Source organism: Pteropus vampyrus, unplaced genomic scaffold (assembly GCF_000151845.1).
Source record: "Pteropus vampyrus isolate Shadow unplaced genomic scaffold, Pvam_2.0 Scaffold123, whole genome shotgun sequence".
Lineage (NCBI taxonomy): Eukaryota > Metazoa > Chordata > Mammalia > Chiroptera > Pteropodidae > Pteropus > Pteropus vampyrus.
In genome coordinates, this window is record NW_011888904.1 from 3,558,085 (window position 1) to 3,575,120 (window position 17,036).

Below are 17,036 nucleotides of genomic sequence, written 5' to 3' on the forward strand. Positions count from 1 at the left end.
AGAGAGAGAGAAAGTGGGCCAATATTGTAAATGGTAGAAAGGCATCCTGAAGTCTCTTTTGAGAATGATGTGTTGGAGGTAGCTGAGATGACTCAGATGGGAGGCTGACAGTGCAAAGGACTGTTCATTGACCAGTGGGATGTGGTGATCGAGAGGTTGGGGCACCTTTCATCTGAGCCCTCTCAAGGCTTTTGTGCCCCTTCTTTCCTTTTTTTCCTTCCACAGGTCTGAATCTCAAGGCCAGGGACCCGAAATCCTGACAGATGTGAATCTGCGATTTATTGCTCCCTCTTTCCCTTTTACCTCATCCTCCGGCTACACAGTTATAGTGATGATATGTGATACATTTTTCAAGACATTTTTTATTACTCAAATGATACAATGATTCAATCCTTTATTATAAAAGAGTTAAACAAGACACATGTGACATATAAATAGAGACAAGCTGTCCTTTCCCCTCTCCTCTCCACCCCCAGAGGAAGTGTGGCATACACTCTCCTCTCTCCATGCATTTATACACATACACATATTAATCACATGTCGTTTTGCTGCTTGCCTTTTTCACTAAGTAATGTATTTTGGAGATCATCTATGGCTGTATTTCTAATGTACTCTGCTTTCTGAGAAACGGATATATGACAATTTAGTTAGCTATTTTCCTTCCTATTTTATAGTAAGTTAGGTTTTTAACTTTTTGTTTCTGTAGACAATACTGTGATGAGCATTGTTGGATCATTGTACATAAACTTGTACAATAAGTTGTGTGGGGTGCACAAACAAGTATTTGTTTGGGAAAGAGTCCTAGGAGTGGAATAGCTGGGTTAACTGATAATGTGCATTTGAAATTTTGATGGGTGCTTTCAGATGACCTTCATTGATTGGCTTCGCCAGTTTACACACAGTGTGTTTGAGAATGTCTGTTTCTCCACACTTCTACCAATATTTGGTATCTATACTTTTTGTCAAATAGTTCTTTTCCTTGATTAATGCAGCAGTGCATAATTATTAATTGTGCGTGAATTATTAATTTTCTGTGAATCGCCTTGGTTTCTTTTACAGATTTTTACAACTGAGTTGTCATTTTTCTTTCTGCCTTGTTAGAAACTCTGTATGTTCTGGATATTAACCCTTACCTGTTAAGTGTGTTATAAGTATTTTCTCCCAGTCTTTTTAACCTGGCTTGTCTTTTCACCTGGCTTATGGTGTATTTTGACTTACAGAATTGTACAACTTCCATGAACTTATATCTAGAAAATTTTTATAGTTTCTAGAATTTTTCTCTTGCTTAGAAAGGCCTTACCACCTTAAATGCATAAAAATAATTCACCATTTTTTTCTAATATTGTTATACTTTTGCCCCTTAACTCATCTGAAGTTATTTTCTGTGTCCAGGTGGTGTGAATTAGAAATCTAATTTAATTTTTTCCCCAAATGAATACCTAATCACTCCAGTCTCACTTGTGGATTAGTCCATTGTTTTGTTTGTTTGTTTGTTTTTTGTTTTTAATTACCACCTTTATTGTATACTTACTTTTCATATGTACTCAGGTTTTTTTCTAGGTTTATGATTCTGTTCCATTGGTCTGTTTGTCAATATCTGCATCAACACTAGACCGTTTTAATTACTATAGCTTACAGTGTGTTTTGACATCTGGTAGGATAAGACTTGAATTTTAAAAAATGCTGTGGAATTTAGACTGGAACTGCGTTGATGGATAAATGTGGAGAAAATCAGTATCAGTGTATTTTCATTACTAAGTCTTCCTGACCAGGTTTATTACTTCATTTATTTAGGTATCATGTTATTTTATCTTCGAATAAATCTTGCACATTTAAAAGTTATATTTGTTTTCAAGAAAATTGGTGTTGTTTTAATTGAATTCTTTTAAAGTTATTATTTAATTAATGCCAGTATATAGGAAGATTATGGATTGAATATATGATGTGTCTATCCATAGTTTTAAACATTCTTATTAGTTCTAATAGTTTTTAGTTGATTCCCTTGGATGTTTTTAGGTGGGCGATCTTATTATTTGCAAAAAGTGCAAGTTTTTTTTGTTTTTTTTTTTTTTTTTGAGGTTTATATCTCTATTTTACTTGCCTTTTGACATCCAGGGCAATAAAGACTAGCATCAATGATAGCAATTAATTCTGTCTCACATTTATCTTTTGTGGGAACACATCTAAGATCTCACCATTAAGTTTAATTACTGATAGTTTCTGTTAGATATCCTTTTTTTATGCTGAGGAACTTGCATTCCATTCCTGACTTACTGAAATAAAAAAATAATTCTGAACATTGAATTTTATTGAATGCTTCTTGTATTGATAGAGATAATTCATATTACTTCATTTCTGAGGTGAACTACAGGATACATTTCTGTAATGTTGAGTCGTCCTTTGCTCTCGGAATAAGCTCTCCTTGGACAAAATGTGTTATTTGATATGCTCTTGGATTTGATTTGTTAATATTTATAATTTAGAATGTTTGCATCTACATTCTCGAGTAACAACTGAACATATTTTTCTATGATTCTTACTCTCCTTATTCTCATCTCTATTGTTATTCTATTGTTAGTTATAACCTATGGCCTTTCCAGCATTCTTATCCTTCTTCAAACACATCAGAATTTGTCACACCTCAAAGCCAGTATACTTACTGCTTCCTTAGACTGGCGTGGCTTCCTCAAAAGTCTGTGTGGCTGGGTGCTCCTTAATACTCAGGCACCTGGCCAAATATCACCACCTTATCTAATCCAGAACCCCCGTCATTCTCAACCCCTTTAGCCTGTGTTATGGCCTCCATAACAGTATTTCTATCAGAAAGTATATTATTTACCAATTTGTTTCCTTGTTTATTATCTGTCTTTTCCTACAAAGCTGCCATTCCATGAGAGCAGGGCCAATTTCTGTCTGGATGCTGCTGCCTGTCACAGAGTAGATGCTCTGGAAATACATATTAAATGGATGAGCGGTTTGGTTTTTTGTTGTTTTTTTTTTTTCGTTTTGTTTTACAAGGGGTATAGGAGACAGAATTTCTCAGTCTTTCTAGGTTTGAAACACGTTTCAATTTTGTCTTCTTCATTGCATGCTGGTTGGTTGGCACAGGATTCTAATATTTATGTGCTGGTCCTTGCATGCACAGATGAGGACAATAAAGGCACTCTTCTCGTGAAGTTTTTTTTTTTTTTTTCCATAAAGTTTTTAAGGGTGTTCAATGAGAAATGTATAAAAAGTACTTCTCACTGTGCCAGGCAAGTAGGTGATTGGTGTTCAGAAAGTGCTTGCTATTGTTCCTGCCTCCGTCACACAACACAGAAGGGCCTCCCCGAATCTCAGTGTCTCCTCACTGGCCAATGCAGACAGCAATCCTTGCCCTGCTGATTTCAGAGGATGATATGAGGATCAAACGAGAGCATAAAATTTGAAAAATGATTAAATGTCATGTGACTATTCTGATTCTTTCCCGCCATGTCCAAAAAAGAGCCTCTTTAAATGAACCCGGAAAGCAGTGTGCCCTGTAGGCAGAGAATAAACCTGGAGCTGGACTGACCTGGGCTCAAATCCTGACTCTGCTACTTACCAGCTGTGTGACTTTGGGCAAGTTACAAGCCCTTCTGACCCTCATCTTCATGTTATGGCTGTTCACTCTGTAAAATAGATGATTAACACCTAGTTCCTGGGGATTAGATAAAACTGAGTGTATAGAAGACCTACTTTAACATTTTTCACAGAAGTGGGTATTTAATAAATGATATCTATTAATATTATATTTGTCTATGAAAAGGATTGGCAAGCCATGATTTAGAACATTCTCTTTCCAATTTCCCATCATCAAAATAATCACACTTCGCACATCTTCACTGGCAGATTTCACAGCTAGTGCATTCAGGAAAAGTTATTTATTTGAATAACAAATTCTTTGCCCAATTCCCCAAACTGCACATTCAGACAGGGGTGGTTATAGTTCTACAGTGTGAGGGTGGATTGAGGAAGGCGTGATGATGTTGATCATAGAGCTGACATGTGTGGGCACCTCACTGTGTTCCAGGCACTATGCTAAGAGCTTTATGGGCACTCCCTCATTCCTCTTCATTTTATAGATAAGAAAGCAGAGGCCCAGAGAGTCTAGATAACTTGCCCAAGGCTACACAGCTATCAGAGGCAAAAGATGGATCTGAGCCAGCAGCCTGATATTGGAATCTTTGCTCCATTTTGGAATGGAGCAGAGGCTTCTGGGCAAAGCAGCTCTCCTCTCAAAGCCCGCAGAACAGAGAGAGAGCCCCAGGCCTCCAAAGTGTCACTTTTCATGGGTATAGTTACTTGCTCATAGTGCTTGACTAATACTTTTTTTGAATGAATAAAGAGTAAATGAATTAATACATAAACAAGTGTGTTTTTCCTCTGAAGGCCTCTGTAATCAAGACCATAAGAGTATGCTGTAAGATTATATGCTTATAAAAGTAAGAGACTATAAGATCGTGCTGTAAAGAAGACTATAAGAGATCATGAAGAGAACCGTATTCATTCATATTTATCCTAGAACTATATGTAATGTTCAATCTTAGTGTTGGTTCTGGGCACGTTTCCTTCTATTAATTTTACAGACATATATGTGTCAGGCTGGCTAGCTGCTCACCAAACCTGGACCGTGTTTCCCAGCTTCTTTCTAAGAAGCAGATTCTTGCCAATGGAATGTGAGTGGAATTGACAAGTGTCACTTTCGGGCTGTGAGGGTTAAGAAGTAGGTGTGTGCCTTCTCCCTCCTTTCATTTTCCTCATCTGCTGGTTGAATGCAGAGAATCCTAAAGCCCTAGAGGACAAGGATGAAACCTCGATATGGAGGCAGCCTGGGTCCCTTGGAAAACTGCCCGCCAACCAGAAACGCCTGGGTTGGATGTTCACGTGAACCTCAAAACTTTTATTGTGTTGGGTCACTGAAATTTGGGATTTGTTACAGTTCATGGAGTAACCTCACTCCATGCATTATTTAATCTCCTTTGTGGAATTATGTATCTATATATATCTAGATATATGTATTTATTGAGACATATATCTAGATACATATCGATGGATCTAGATATATCTTTATATTTATATATAAAGATTCTATATATAGATATATAAATATAGATATATAGACATAGATATGTTGGTTCGTTTTGTTTTTGATAACTTGTGAAAGTATAATGAATGAAAAATAGGAACACAAGAAAAATGCCCTAGAAGTTCATTCTCCTTCTCTACTGAAGGTACAGAAATGCTCATTATAGTTTACAAGGCAGTTTCATTTAATCATTTAACCTTTATAGTTTAGTATTGGATTTATTGTTAAACAGAAGAGGAGACTGAAGTTCACTTAAGGGATTTCCCTCAGGTAACCCAGCTGTCAATTAAGAGGCAGTGTGGGGACTCAAACCAAGTTTGTCTTTCCTTCCATTCTCTGCTTTTTTGTCACAGCACAGTAGTAAATGTTAAGTTCCCTTTCCATAAGTAAAGGTGTCCAAGATGGCTCTGACAAATACCTTGTCCCTTCCTTTTTTACACCTTTGTCTCTGCCAGGGTTTCTCTGAGATGTAGTGCCCAAAGCTTATGATTAAAAATAGCTGCAAAACAAGAAGAATACATCTCTTAAAAATAAGTAGAGCCTTAGAACACAATGTGTGTGGACTTTTAGGAAGTGGACAAGGCTGTATGACATGGAGTAGCCACAGGGACAGCTTTGGGTGTCCACAAAAGGTGTCTCTTTCTGTTGTCAGCTGCCCCCGGGAGGCTCCATGAACCAGCAGCAGAAAAATTAGACTCCTCTTTCCACCGAGAAATGAGAAGACTTCCTCCCAAAGTTCGAACTGCTTGCAAGATAGAGCCTAATGAGCCCATGTAGATTATGTTATTCGATTATATGGTTGGTTCAAAAGTATTTAATGAAATAGGGAAACACTCACCAAAAAATATCAGGTGATAAAATAATATGATGCAAAATAGTATAATCAAAAATTTATTAAAATTTTATTCAGTTATACACACGCTTGGAAAAAAGATTGAAAGAGAACACACCTCGAAGATGCAGGAGATATTTCTGGATGATGAAAGATCAGATTGACATTTGTTTATTTTTAAATTCTTTTCCATCATTTTTAACTGCTATAAAGTAAACATACACTATTTTTATCATCATAAAAAAGGATAAGAAAGATGTAGAGGTCGGTTTTTTTTTTAACTGATTATTAATTTTAAGATTTTTGGTCATTTTAAAATTGTAGCTTTGTTAGGAGATAAAAGAAAATTAAATGAGCTATAGAAAAGTTTCCACAAAAAATAAATTGCTGTTAATACTATACATCATATAATAAATTATTAGATTAAGATTTAGAGCTACAATACAAGTTATTCAGACAACACTTCACTTCAAACTTTTTGATTTATTCTGAATTGCCTAGTTTACTTCATAGAGTTTAGATAACATACAAGTTGTTCCATTTTGTCGTTGATATTTTGGTTTGGTTTAATTTTCCTAAAAAATTATATAAATCCAACCCTCCATAGCTAAAGTTAAAAAAACAAACTAGATGATAAAATATATGTATATAAATTTGATAGAAAGTTAAGAATTACATTTTAATAAAAAGAGAAAAGATTTATATTCTTACTCATCTCTATAGATAAAGTAAAATCTGCTAAAGATGAAATTTGAGTTGATTTAATTCTGGTTTAGGAAAAAAATGATTAAAATCACTACAATTGGTTAATTAAATATTTATTGAGCTTCGTATTTGTTTTCTATGGCTGCTGCACAAATTATCACAGACTAAGTGTCTTCAAACAACACAAATTTATTACTTATGGTTCTCTAGGTCAGAACTCAGACATGATTCTCACTGGGCTCAGATTAAGGTCTTGACAGGGCTATGTCCTTTCTGGACTCTCCATGAGAGAATCTGTATCTTTGCCTTTTCCAGTTTCTTGAAACTGCTCATGTTTCTTGGCTTGTGGCCCCTTCTTCCAATTTTTAAATGGAAAGAGAGAGAGGTGTGGGGGGGGTGGCGGGGGGAAGAGAGGCACTAGCGAACATTGGCTGAGAGCTGCTATTGCTTCCTTCCAATAAACTCCCATAACTGAAGGTTTCCTGAGCACATATCTGTTTCTTGAAGTCAATGAAAATAGCATTTGGCATGTTTTTAGGAGGAATCATGAGACCTCGCCAAACCTCTGAGTCTACTGTGCCTGCAGGTTATTTGATTATTAAGATTTCATATTGATTTGATTATTCATGAGCTGGAAACAGTCCTTCTGGTAGCCAAGTGCTTCTCTTTTGTACCTTATCACACATAGCTCCCATTTACTGATTTTCAGATAACTATCCATAGAATTTTCTTCCTCCCAAGTCCTGGATAGACACCATATCATATCACATCATATCACATTACTGGTCTGGATTCACAAGAGTGAGGATGCTTCTGAACCCCTATGTCTAAAATCCAGAGAAGATAGCACCTGCTGGATGGCGTTGCCATGGATTCTGTCTCAATAACCAACTCTCAATGGCAAAAATGGAAAGATATGGTTAGAATGAATTATAAACTTTTGCATTCAAATTTGTGGGTTTTTTTCCTCCTATAAAAATAGAACTCTATTAAAACTCAAAGCAAAGGAAGAGTCATGAGGGCTGTGGAGTTACAAAGCAGGCAAACTCCTAAAGAAAGAAAATAGACTAGTTAATAAATTAATTCAGAAAGGAAAAAAAAATGGTGTCTAAGTGAAAGAAGATACCTTTGAATGGTATTATTAGTAATTACTATTATAAGATGGAATAAAATGGAAGCAGACAGGAAGGAAAGAGAAAAGAACGGTTTACAAAGCATTTCTCAGAAATTTAGAAACAGGATGATTTTGAATTGATCCTTTTTTTATAATCACAAGCTTCAAGGAGTTATAAAAAGGACATTAGAAACAATGACCAGCAAACTGGAAATCATTACCGGTCAGTGGGCAGAAACGGAAAATAGGCTGACAGATGAGAGGGTAAAGACAGCCAGAGCCAAGAAATTCCATAAATTGGGTTTTAAAACAAGAGAGGGCCTTGAGAATTGGCAGAGGTGGAATGTTTCCCAAAGTACAGGTAAATTTGAAGGAAGTGAAAAAGAAAATAGGAGAAAAGAGGAAGAAAATAAAGACAAATTCTCACAATACAGTTTCCAGAGAGCTCTTGTAGAAACAGCTCAAGAACACCTGTAAAAAGAAACCCAAATAAAGTTGCATTCTGGTAATTAGTGGCCAAAAATTCTTGAAGTCCATATGCAAAGAAAAGATCTTAACAACATATGGAAGAAGAAAAATGTTATCTTGTACAGCTCAATATAATAAAAATAGTATCATATTTAGCAACAGCCACTCCAAGAAAAAACTCAAAATTTATGGTCCCCAAGTTTAATACATCAACCAAAATGAGAGCCCAGTCCCAGGTTTGGTTTCCAGCCAAAATTCATCTTTGCATTTAAGGGGAAGAGAAGATTTTTGCACAGCCACGAAGTCCACAAAAATTAATTAATCTTGGTTATGAGAGAAAACATGCAGACGTCAAAAAAATTTGTTATTCTCTTTCCCAGGTAGGGTTAAGCCAAGGACTGTGCTAGTGAGGGCGCCCAACTATCTCAGTTTGCTTGGGACCAACAGGTTTCCTAGAATGTGAGACTTTCAGTGCTAAAGCCAAGACAGCCCTGAGCAAATTGGGATGATCAGTCTCCCTAACACTAGTTTCCTCCATGTGACAGCCCAGGCACTGGTCAGTAAAATTAAGCTAGAGAGTTCTCTAAACTCTTCAGGTACTGCATTTTCAAATTTGTTGTTTTATTCTGTCTCCTAGGAAAATGTTCCTAAAGCATTCAGCATTTAATCGTTCATTCACTCATCCAGTTAAATATTGAGGGCTTTTCATACCTTGGCCTGGGTGTGTGCTTATAATGGCAAACACACCCCTGCCTGCATGGGGCCTAAAAGTGAAGTGGGAGAGCATAGTATGAAATAAACAAACGCAAACGTGCAAATAATTAAAAATGTGATAGATAGTATAAAGGACAAGAACAGGATGAGATGATTGAGAGTAAAATAGACGATGTAATTTAGACCAGGGGAGGAAAGTTCTGGCCAGAAAATCCCCTCTGAGGAAGTGACATGAAAGCAGAGATGTGAGGATGAGAGGAGAGAGGAGCCAGATGAAGAGTCTGAAGAGTCGGACTGCGGGTCCAGACAGAGGAGCAGCGCATGCAAAGGCCCTGAGGCAAGAAGGAGCTCGGTAAATTAAAGGAGTTGAGAGAAGGCTAATATCTGTCTTAAATTAAGACCCGCTTAAATTAAGGGCAAAGAGATATGGCTTTACCCTTCAGCTAGAAAGCCAGGAGTACAGAGTGATGGTAGTAATAGTGGTATAAGGGCAGGGGGTCGAGGGTGAGAGAGAAAGAGAGAGAGAGAAGAAACAAAGGCTAAAGGTCAGTGATGGATAGTGATCTTTTTTGCCTGAACTCTAAGAAATCAACATAGCTGCCCTGGGGTCACTCTGATGAAGGCACATTATAAAAGGCTTTGGAACACAGAAGGAAGCAGAAGCTTTGAAACAAAGTTGAAAACAAGAGAATGACAGAGACTCAGAAGAATGTGTTGTGGAGGATAAAACACTATTGAATCTGAGATTTGCAAGAACGAAGGGAAAAAACACAAAGGCTGCTTCTAGCTGTGCTAAGCGCCAGATGAATAAGTGAGGTATTAAAATATGGGTAAACCTATAGCGCTAATGGATGGTCTCATGTACAGAAGACCCAGGGATGCCTGAATATCGCTTAACAGTCACCTTAAGAGGTCCCCGAAAGAGATACACCCGAGAGACTCTGGCACAGGAAAGCAACATATTCTTGCTGGGCTGGTTTTTTATTTTTTGTTTTCCCCACACATGAATTCGTTGCCTGTTAATTACTCAGGCTAACCCTGCAAGAAGATTTTTCTGTTTCTAAACTCTATCTTTGGACCTATTAAATATTGTAAGTAAAATCTATGTGAAGATGTCGAAAATGCGTTTTACGGTATTGAAGATGAAACAAAACAGGAGCTGAGGTAAAAATATTGCATTACAGAAATTCACCATCACGTTGACGGGGTGGGACGATCAATTTAGAACCAGAGGATGGACTCTAACCATGACAGGGCTCCAGTGCTCAGCCAAGAGGAGCCTCAGTGATGACGAAGCAGGGCTATAATAGGCTTTTTTGTTCGAGAGCTCAGGCTTTGGCTAGTTGCAGGCTGCTTAGGACCAAAGGGGCAGCTAAGATGGGGATGCGGACATGGCGTGACCTCTGCCTGGGAGACGTTGGCCCCTGCCGGCAGGGTGGCCATTTCTATGCAGTCCTCTAGCAACTATTTTATTTGGCCTTGTGTGTGCTCCCTGGTGGCTTAAGTCTGGGGACTGGGATACAGAGGCTACTAAGGGTTCTTGTCACATTCTGCTGTGCTTCATGTGCTCACCAGATTCCATAAAACAATGACGAGTAACTCTCTCTCTATGGTTAACCAAATCTCCGGGCACCTACATGCCAAACAGCACAGGGAGAGCCAAGTACGTATACCGCAAAACTTCAGAAATGATTTTAAACCTGAGGCATTCAATACATTGCATGCATTCAAAAATGTAGTTCAGATAATGGTGTGACCTGAAACTCTGAATGTTTATTTCAGTTCTTGCCATAAAATTCCCCCTAGGTTACTTATTTTATATGCTTTGAAGAAATGTTAGAAGGTTTTATATGGCAAAACTAAGTAAACAGAATGAAGTCAAAGACCCGAGAGGATGAGCTTAACCAAATTGTCAGTGTTATTGAAAAGCAACTGCGTAACATGGTGCTAATGTTAAATGTAGCAGAGCACAGACTCCGGAGTCAGAAAGACCTGGGTTTCTATCATACTCTGGCACTAAGTGTCTGAGTTAGTGTTGTCATAAGATAAATTGGTTAGCGATACTTATTTTGAGAGGATTAAATGAGATGATGTATGCAGAGCATTTAACGCAGGGCCAGGAACATAATAAATACTCAAATTTATTATTATTGCTATTATGATTATTTTTATTATCATTACAGGACACATAAAATCATGTGGAGAATCCTCACTATCAACTGATTAAAAAAATCCCTTTAATAATGGACCCAAGAGACAACTAATCCATTAAATTCACAGGCCTGGTAAATATCCTAAGAAGCTAGCAGATTAAATAGCATGCAGTGAAATCATCATTGTTAAGTCGAGAGGATTTCAGCATGAAGCCGAAGTGTTACAGACTGAATGTTTGTCTGTGCAATCCTCCACCCCCTTTGTACATTGAAATCCTAACCCTCAATACGATGATATTGGAAGGTAATTTGAGAGGTTCTATCCTCATGAATGAGATTTGTGCCCTTATAAGAAGAGATGGGACAGAGCTTGCTTCATCTCTCTGCTCTCTGCTGTGTGAGAATACAAGAAGGCATCCATCTGCAAACCAGAAAGCTGCCTCTTACCAGACACCCGATCTGCCGGCACCTTGATCTTGGACTTCCCAGCCTCTAGCACTGTGAACAATAAATGTTTGTTGTTTAAGCCACCCCATCTATCATAATTCGTCATAGCAGCCTGAACTGACTAAGAAACTAAGACAATAGAAGTCTAAAAAATAAGAAGACAGTGCTATTGGCCCAGTTGCTTAGAAGAAATAAATTTATTCAGTATTTAACTATGTAAGAAATAATACTAGATAATATCACCTACTTAGAATATGCAAAGCTAAACTGTCTCTGCCAAAAGGCAGACAACGATGAGTTTTTAATGAAAAGGACAAATGGGATAAGATGACAACAAGGAAAAAGAAAAAGCTAATAATAGATTAGGAATTAATCACAAAAAGATGATTTCACATAAAAATAAACTAAAAATGCACACTATTTTCACAACTGGAGAAATTAAAATAATTTATTAAAAATATCTATAGCATCTAAAATCCCCCATGCCAACAGAAGACATGCACAGAAGCATTGATAAGATTATGCTATTAAGAATTTTTTTTTAGCAATTAAAAAGTAATAACACTAAAAATGAAAACAATATAGCTAATAAGGATAGCAATCTCAAACATGTGGAATTAGGCCAAAAAGGAAGTCAAATAGATACAGAAGACATAATACATCACACATACTCATTTCTCAAGAAGTAGTTTCTTTAGTAGGAATTATGAATCCAGAAATTCAAGATAGAAATATAAAACAAAGAAAACATAACATTTGCAACAAGTCGGGTGGTGGTCTCTTTCAATACATCACTCAATATATTGCAGAAGTTTTTGTTGGTTGGTTTTGCTTTGTTTAAATAATACAAAACAATGACATAGAAATCTAAATAAAAAAATTATGTTGAGAGATTTATTCATCCTTCAATTATTCATGACCAGAATAATCTTTCTAATTCATACATCATTTCTGCCTTAAAGAAATCTGAAAGCTCTCCAGCAAATACAGAATAAGGTTTAGGCTTTGTGGTCCTCTGCTGAAGTCTCTGGTTGGGAGCACGTATCCTGAATTAGCCTGCCTGAGTTGAAATCTGGGCTCACCACTTATTGGTACTTGCTGTGAGAACTGGGACAAATTATTCTTTAATTCTTAGTTTATTCATCTGAGACATGAAGATAACAGTGTCTCATAGCACAGCACCTGGTACTTGGTGAACACATAGAGTAACTGTCCATATTCTATGGACCCCTCTCTGCAGTTTTAGTTTTCTCTTCCATGTATCCTTCTTCCAGAAGAATAGCCATTCACTGAATATACTTTATCGTTTCCCACCTCTATGTCTTTAATCTGATGTTTTTAAAGGAAACTGAGGCTTGTCGAGGTCACAAGTAAAGTTATAAATAGCGCAAAACCTGGGTTTGAACTCAGCTTTGTTGGATACCAGACTCCTGCTTACACCACCTCTACTTTCCATCTTATATTCGTTTCCTCTTTGATGAACAAGCTTGTTTCAGATCAGTCTCCTTCCAAGAAAAACTAGGGGAAATATCTGTTTGAAGGTGTTGATGAACTACCAATTACCAACAGCCAAGGGTCAAGATCTTTGAAAGGATAAAACTCATTGTGATGAGCTGTTCTGCATTCTTTTTTCTCTCCAAGCATTTGCTGCTTCATAAGAGGAACTAAGCAAGTGAAAACCTATTCCACCTTCATGGATTAGAAGACTCAATATTATCACATTTCCCCAAATTAGTTTATAGATTATTATAAGCTTAATCAAAAGGTCAGCAGATGTGTGTGTGTGTGTAAAAATTAACAAGCTGCTTCCAAAATTGATATGGAGACACAGAGGGCCAAGACTACCTAAGGCAATCTTGAAGAATAATATTGGAAGACTTAGACTGCCAGATAAAGCTATAGAAATTACAAGAGTGTAGTACTCGTAAGAGATAGATCAATAAATCAGTGGTATAGAATAGAAAGTCCAGATATAGACCAACACTTGTATGATCCCCTGGCTGATGACAAAGGGGCATTGCAGTACAGTAAGAAAAGATTTGTCTTTTCAATAAATGCTTCTGGATCAATAGGATATCCATATAGGAAAAATATAAATCTTGTCACCCACTTCATACTTTATGCAAAAATCATCTCTAAGTGGATTATAGATATAAATTTAACAGTTAAAATCATAAAGTTTCTAGAGGATAACATAGGAGAATATACTAATGACTTTGGAGTAGACAAATAGTTCTTAAACATTAGAAGTAGCGCTAAACAAAAAGGAAAATATCCAAAAATTGGGCTACATGAAAACAAAACGAAACTTCTGTTCATCAAATATACTATTGAGTGAAAAGCAAACCACTAAGAGGGAGAAGATACTAACAAAACATGTATATGACAATGACCTTGTGTCCAGAATATAAAAGGCACATGTACAATCAATCAGAAAAAAATAGATAATCCAATGTTTTAAAAATGCAAGAAACCTTGAATAGAACTTTAGGAAAGAGGATATCCAAATGGCCAATAAGGATATGAAAAGGGGCCCAATGATCATTAGTCTTTATAAGAATGGGAATTAAAATTACAAAGTGGTAATACTACACACTCACTAGAATGGCTAAATCTAAAACACTGATAACATCACAGGTCGATGGGGATGTGGACCAACTGGAACTTTCATACATTGCTTTTAGAAGTGTAAATTTGGAGTTAAACCATTAAAATTACTGATATTCAACTATTTTAACTTGCAAAAACTACAATTTCTTAAGGTTCAAACTAATATGACCATTTTGGAAAACACTCAGCAATTATTAAAGCTGAATATGCACATAGCTTATGATTCTTAGGTATAAATCCAACATAAATGTGTACATGTGGGCAACATAAAACATTGCCAGAAATGTTCACAACACAATTATTTGTAATAGCCAAGAACTGTCAACCGCTCAAATATCTATCATCAGTTGAATAGAAAAATAAAGAAATGTGACATATTTATTCAATAGACTACTCTTCAATTGAAATGAATAAATTATGGATATAGCTGACAACATAAATGAATAACACACACATAATATCAAGTGAAAGAAACCAGACACAAAAGAATACATATTGTATAAAGTTCAAAAACAGGCAAAACTAATCTATGGCGATGGCAGACAGTACAGTCATTACCTTTGGGAAGGGAGTATTAATGATGCACAAGGAAGAGTTCTGTAATGATCTATTTCCTCATATGTCTGGATGTGAAAATGCATCCAACCGTACAGTTATGCTTTGTGCACTTTAAAAAATGTACATATACTACTTTAGTTAATATTATTTAATTAAAAATTGGGGGTGATAGCCCCAGATAAGTTTGTAACCCCAGAATGGAGGATGAGGGAAAGTGGGTGCTCCAGTTGTCATCAGAACTCTGGGAGAAAAATGGTCTCATAGGTATTTTGAACCCCATGGATACAGTACAATAGAGTAGAAGTGAAGACATGGTGTGTGTAGCCAGAGAGTATTTGAGGAAGGCATTACACCACCCCTTCCAGCTCTCCATGCCTGTATGTACTTTGGAGGAAATCCAAATGTCCCCCCGAGCTCTAGTAGGGGACTCAGAGCTGCCAAAAAGATTGTAAGAGGCCTAGAATCAGGTTGGAGAGTTCTCTGAGGAAGCTGGTCTCACACCTGGAGACCACAGCAAACATAGAAAACACACATAGTACGCGCAGTGGCATAGGGTAGCTGAATGAAGAAAACAAGACCCGTATATATGCTGTCTACAAGAGACATGTTTTAGATCAAAAGACACACACAGACCGAAAGTAAAGTGATGGAAAAAGATGTTTTATGCAAGTGGAAATGAAAAAAAGCTAGGGTAGCAATACTTACATTAGACAAAATAGACTTTAAAGCAAAGGCTATAATAAGAAACAAAGAACATTATGTAACTCTAAAGGGTTCAACCCAACAAGAAGACATAACCCTAGTAAATATTTATGCATCCAAATAGGAACACCTAAATATATAAAGCAAATATTGACCAACATAAAGGGAGAGATCAATAGTAATACAGTCATAGTAGGGGACTCTAACACCCCATTGACATCAGTGGACACATCTTCCAGAAAGAAAATCAACAAGGAAACAGCAGACTTAAATGACACACTAGACCAGATGGATTTAACTGATATTTTTAGGGCATTTCTCCCCAAAGCAGCAGAATATACATTCTTCTCAAGTGCACGTGGAACATTTTCCACGATAGATCACGTTAGGCCACAAAACCTGTCTCGATAAATTTAAGAAGATTAAAATCATATCTAGCATCTTCTCTGACCATAATGGCATGAAACCAAATATAAGAAATCAAATACAAGAGAAGAACAAACAAACGAAAAACCCAAAAACATGTGGAGGCTAAATAACATGCTACTGAACAATAAATGGATTAACAGTGAGATCAAGGAAGAAATCAAAATTGCCTTGAGACAAATGAAAATGAAAACACAATGACTCAAAATCTATGGGACACAGTGAAAGAAGTCCCGAGAGGAAAATTCATAGCAATACAGGTCTACCTCAAGAAACAAGAAAACACTCAAATAAACAATCTAAACTTACACTTAAAGGAACTAGTAAAAAGAACAACAAAGCCTACAGTGAGTAGAAGGAAGGAAATAATAAAGATCAGAGAGGAAATAAATTAGAACCTAAAAAAAAAGTTCAATGAAAACAAGAGCTTGTTCTTTGAAAAGTTAAACAAAATTGATAAACCTTTAACCAGACTCATCAAGAAAAAGGAGAGAGAACCTAAATAAATAAAATTAGAAATGAAAGATGATAAGTGACAACTGATCCACAGAAATACAAAAGATTATAAGAAAATACTATGAGCAACTGTATTGGAACTGTATTCTAACAGTTTGGAAAATCTTGAAGAAATGGATAAATTCCTATCAACATACAGGCTTCCAACACTGAATCAAGAACAAACAGAAAATCTGAACAGACCCATTACCACTAACAAAATTGAATCAGTAATCAAACAACTTCCAACAAAGAAAAGTCCTGGACTGAATGGCTTTAAAGGTGAATTTTACCCAACATTCAAAGAATTAATACCTGTTCTTCTTAAACTATTCCAAAAAATTCAAGAGGAGAGAAGCCTCCCAAGTTCATTTTACAAGGCCGTCATTACCCTGATTCCAAAACCAGACAAAGATATTACAGTAAAAGAAAACTATAGGCTGATATCCCTGATGAACAGAGATGCAAAATTCCTCAATGAAATATTAGCGAACTGAATTCAGCAATACATTAAAAATATCATACACCATGATCAAGTTGGATTTATTCCTGGTATGCAAAGTTGGTTCGTATTCACGAATCAATCAATGTGATATACCACATTAACAAATTGAAAGATAAAAATCACATGATCATCTCAATAGATGCAGAAAAAGGGTTTGACAAAATCCAGAATCTGATTATGATAAAACTCTCAGCTAAGTG